The following is a 5,694-nucleotide window of genomic DNA, read 5'->3' on the forward strand; positions in this document are numbered from 1 at the left end:
CTTCAACCACTCAACCCATATAGATGTTCGGTCACATCTAATAACGTCACATAACTTCTTTGCTATTAAGGAACGGTTAAGGATACCGATATCCTTAATTCCTTGGCCTCCTTCTTTAATTGGTTTACACACATCCTTCCACGCTAACTTTTTTTTTTTTTGGTAAATGTAAATTTCATTAATAAAGAGTAATGGTACAGTACAACATGGGATTATCAACTGGTTTCTCCCTCTACCCAAGGGATACGCCATAATCTATACAATGCTCGTGTACTGACTGACGATGCTAAATCAACGCTAAGAATCCTCTGTCTGACGTCATTGATGATTAGTATGCTCAATGTGGCCGGTGTCCGCTCAGTATGATCAAATCTCCTCAAGTTCCTCTCCTTCCATATGTGGTAGACGCACGCCGCCAGTAGTGTACGGTAAGCTCTATTAATAATGTGCTCCCCTCTCCATTTCCGTGTCGCCCATTCAATATCTGTTGCCCAATCTCTATTGGGCCAGTGAAAGCGAATCCTTCTGCGAATCTCATAAAGGCACTGACGACTAAATCTGCATCGGAAGAATAAATGTGGATGAGATTCCGTAGCTCCCTCATCGCACAATATGCACACCCCCAGGTGAGATAGCCATGATTTGTCTGTGGTAGGTAGTTTGCCAAGGATTGCTAGCCATAAGATGAACGAATGACGAGGAATCTTCAAGGAGCCCAAAAGTAGTGAAGACCATCCTACTTTCGGCTCAGGGTGAGCGAATAATCGGTAGAGGGCCTGAGTAGTAGGTTGCCCTTCGTCACATCTCCACACCACCCGATCCTCTCCTCCGAAAATAAGCGGTAGGTTATGTGTGATCTCCAAACATTCAAAGTCCGTGATGGTAGGCCATTGCCATTCTCCTGTGATGCCACGGGTCCTGCCAAACAAAGAATCTGTCTCCATTTCCAATCTGGTAATCCACGATAGCGCGAAGGAAAGGACGAAGCCTGAGTATTTTTCGCCATCCCCAACTTAGCGTATCCCGACGTAGAAGTGTCTTTCCATAGAAAAGTTCTGAAGCGTTTCTCAATTTGTTTAATAATAGCCTTCGGTAGGATGAATGCAGACGCCCAATAGATGCTCATTGCTGATAGTATGGATTTAATGATTTGTATACGTCCAGCATAAGATAATGAAATTCCTTCCCAACCATTAATGCGAGCATCAATATTCAATAAAAGTGGTTGACAATCGGATATAGATAATCTAGAAGACAGTAGAGGGAGGCCCAAGTACCTCATTGGTAGTTGGCCCTCCTAGAAGCCCATAATTGCTAAGATCTTATCCTTCCAGCCTTGTGCTGATCGAGAGATAATGACATGACTATTATGTACATTCAGCCGAAGTCCCGACCATTCTGCAAATCGGTCCAACCCCCTCTTGAGGATCTTGAGAGAATCCAAGTCAGCTCTACAAAAAAGTAGGAGATCGTCTGCGAATCCCAACTGGAAGACTTTGGCCGGCTCACATTTCCAGTGATAAGAGATTTTCAAATCCTGTTCAATAAGTTGTAATAATCCTAAATGCAAGACTTCCATAACGAGAACAAAAAGATAGCGAGATAGAGGGTCTCCCTGTCTTAATCCACGTGCTTTTTCGGTAAATGTAAGTTTCATTAATTAAAATAATAGTACAGTACAACAATGTGGTTATCAGTTGGTTTCTCCCTCGACAGGCCAAGGGATACGCCACAGTCTATATAAAGCTAGTGTACTGACTGATCTAGGTAGAGTGATACTAAGGATCCGTTGCCTGATATCCTCAACAATCAATAAAGCGATGGTGCTTGGTGTCCTCTCGGTGTGCTCGAATCGTCTCAAGTTTTTCTCCCTCCAAATGTGGTAAACACATGATGCTAATAGTGCTCGATAAGATATGTTAACAATGTGCTTACCTCTCCATCTCTGGGAAGCCCATTCAATATCCGTTATCCAGTCTCTATTGGGCCAAGAATATCGTACCATTCTCCGGATCGCTGTAAGACACTGTCGACTAAATCTGCACTGAAAGAATAAGTGGCCATGTGTCTCTGTCGCTCCCTCGTTACATAGAATACATGGGCCAAGGTATGCTAACCATGGTTTGTCCGTTGTAGCCAACTTGCCTAGAATAGCAAGCCAAAGGATGAACAAGTGACGTGGAATCTTCAGTGATCCCGAAAGTAGTGAAGACCAGCCTACTTTCATTCCTGGGGGATCAAAAAGCCTGTATAGAGCCTGAACTGTGGGTTGTCCCTGATCAAATCTCCAAACAATGCGGTCCTCTCCTCCATGGATGGTGGGTAAATTGTGTGTGATCTCCAGACACTCAAAATCTGTGATAGGAGGCCACTGCCACTCTCCTTCACTAATAACCGTGCTCAATCTGGCTGATTCCTTCCATTCCGAGTAGCCTCGGTCCCCATGGAAATGTGACACTAGGAGGGCCGAGATAATGCCACGGGTCCTGCCAAAGGTAGAATTTCCTCCCGTCTCCAATCTGATAGTCCACCATAGGGCGGAGGAAAACGCGTAGACGTAGAATTTTCCGCCAATCCCGTGAGCCTCCATGTTCCCTAATCGTCCAAATGGAGGTGTCTCGTAACTGACCCGGGTAAAGCCATTCAACCCAAACTGAGGTCCTATCGCATCTGATGATATCACAGAGTTTCTTCGTCATTAATGCACGATTCAAGATAGAAATATCCTTGAATCCTAGTCCTCCCTCATCCTTCGGCCGACATAGATCTTTCCATGCTACCTTCGCATAACCACTGTTTGTTGTCCCCTTCCACAAGAAAGTTCGCAGTCTCTTCTCAATTTCGTTTATAACTTTCTTTGGCAGGATGAACGCTGATGCCCAATATAAACTCAGCGACAAGAGTACAGATTTAATAATCTGCACCCTACCTTCGGCCGAATAGATCTTTCCATGCTACCTTCGCATAACCACTGTTTGTTGTCCCCTTCCACAAGAAAGTTCGCAGTCTCTTCTCAATTTCGTTTGTAACTTTCTTTGGCAGGATGAACGCTGATGCCCAATATAAACTCAGTGACAAGAGTACAGATTTAATAATCTGCACCCTACCAGCATAAGAAAGAGCCATACCCTCCCAACCCGCAATGCGTTTATCAATCTTCAACAATAATGGACTACAATCGGCAACTGTTAATCGAGAAGATAAAAGAGGTAGCCCCAAATACCTTATCGGTAAGACTCCCTCTTGAAACCCGAGTGCTCCCAGCATCTCCTCTCGTAATCCTTGTGCTGAACGTGAGATAATAAGATGGCTTTTCTGCACATTCAGCCTGAGCCCCGACCATTCAGCAAAGCTATCCAATCCTGTCTTAAAGACTCCAATAGAGTCCATATCAGCACGACAGAATAGCAACAAATCATCAGCAAATCCCAATTGAGAAATCCTGGCTTCATCACACTTCCAATGAAAGGAAAATAATTCATCCTGGTTAATCAACTGTAGGAAATCCAAGTGTAGGACTTCCATCACAAGCACGAACAGGTACGGTGAAAGAGGATCACCCTGCCGAAGCCCCCTAGCCCCCCTAAAGAAGCCGTGAGGTTTTCCATTCAGCCCTACAGAAAACGAGGGTGTTGTGATACACGCCTCAATCCAGTTCACGAATGTATAAGGGAACCCAAATAACTCCATCACAGCAATCAGGAAGTCCCACTCCACCGTGTCATATGCCTTCCGAATGTCTACTTTTAAAGCACACCGGGGTGGTAGACGGGCTTGGTTATATCCCGTAAAATGTTCCTGCGCCAACATAATATTGTCTCCTATACTCCGTCCGGGCACAAATGCCGCTTGGCACGGACTAATAAGTTTGTCCAGTATCACACTCAACCGTTAGACAAGGAGCTTTGCAATAATTTTGTACAATACATTGCAGCAAGATATAGGACGAAAATCACCAACAGTCATAGGGGAATGTACCTTTGGTATGAGCGCCAAGAGTGTAGTATTTATTTGCTTCAGCAATCGGCCCGTATTAAAGAAATCCAATATTGCTGAAGACACACCTCCTGCCCCACTATGGGCCATGCAGCTTTGAAGAAGCCCGATGAATACCCGTCTGGCCCAGGTGCCTTATCTTCAGCAATGTCAAAAACCGCCAGCTTGACATCCGTAGATGTGAATGGCAAGACTAAGGATCTGACATCATCTTCACTCAATATATGTCTAGCCCATGGTCGCAGGAACCGAAGATCTATCATGTTTCGTCTTCACTCCCCACCAAGTAAATTTTGGTAGTACATGACAAACTCATTAATTACTGCTTCGGGATCTGTGTGAGTGGCTCCATGATCATCATTGATTTGTAAGATTCTCCTCGCCGATCTCCTTTGAGCAATCTTACGAAAGAACACCCGGGAGCACTGGTCACCCCCCTTCATCCACTGCATTTTTTATCTCTGTTGAAGCATAACCTGTTCAAGTTTAGCTGCTTTGGCTAGTACTAACCGGCAGCAGTGTTCTAACTGTAAGAATAGTTCATCCCGCCTGTTTGAACTAACAAGCAATTGCGCCATCTCAAGAAACCCTTTAGCCAACTGGACATTGTGTGATAAGTCTCCCTTGTTCCTCCTCTGCTCTCTAAACACCGGTTTTAGTGCTTTTAGTTTCCTTGTAACCGCATACATAGGTACTCCTATGATGTGATGCTGCCAGACCTGCTGCACACTGGGCATAAACTCTGGTGAGAAGGCGAGGTAATTATCAAATCGAAACATACCTCCTAGTTGTTGTTGTCTATTCCCGCATAACACCATTGGCGAGTGGTCTGAAGTGCGTGGTGTGAGACAAGAATAATATGATGTCGGGAACCCGATCCATCCATCTATCATTGATCAGCATGCGATCCAGTCTTTTCCAAAGGTTTCGTGGCCCAGCACTGCAATTGTGCCATGTGTACCATTCGCCCTGCATGAGTAATGGTAATAATCCTGTATTCTGGATGCAAGTATTAAAATCTTCCATGGCCATTCGAATATCTCCTGATACACCACAGATTTCACTAAGGTCGCGCACTGCATTGAAATCCCCTCCAACAAGCCACGGGATATTAGTACACTGCATAGCAATAGTCTCCATGGAACCCCATAAGGCCCCTCTCTACCAACTCATTTGCCCCATAAATAACAGTAATAGCAATGGATTCATGAATTGCACGGATATTAACATGACAGTGAATAAACTGTGTGCCACATTCAACCACATCAACATGAATAAAATTTTCATCCCATGCTATCCAAATTCGATTACCGGACAATCCATAATCCACAAACCAATGCCATTGAGGTAGTAAGAAAGCCTGAATATGAGATACATTATTGATACGAACACGAGTTTCAAGGAGACCGAAGAATTGTAACTTGAACTCAGCAACGATGTCTTTTATTGCTACCTGATGATCTCTTTTGTTCAGGCCACGTACATTCCATATTGCTGCATTCAACATGGATCACTAAGCATGGGGCTGCTATGCTTAGGACCCCGAGACGACTCATCTGTATCACCTAATAGGTGAAGTGCATCAAAAGTATTATATATAACAAGCGCCTTACCCCTTTCCTCACGACTTGGGCCGGCTGCATCTCTAGGGGACTCACGTCCCTCTCTCTGCTTTTCTACCACTGGAGCTGATGGTGG

The sequence above is a fragment of the Sesamum indicum genome, unplaced genomic scaffold, assembly GCF_000512975.1.
Source record: "Sesamum indicum cultivar Zhongzhi No. 13 unplaced genomic scaffold, S_indicum_v1.0 scaffold00118, whole genome shotgun sequence".
Lineage (NCBI taxonomy): Eukaryota > Viridiplantae > Streptophyta > Magnoliopsida > Lamiales > Pedaliaceae > Sesamum > Sesamum indicum.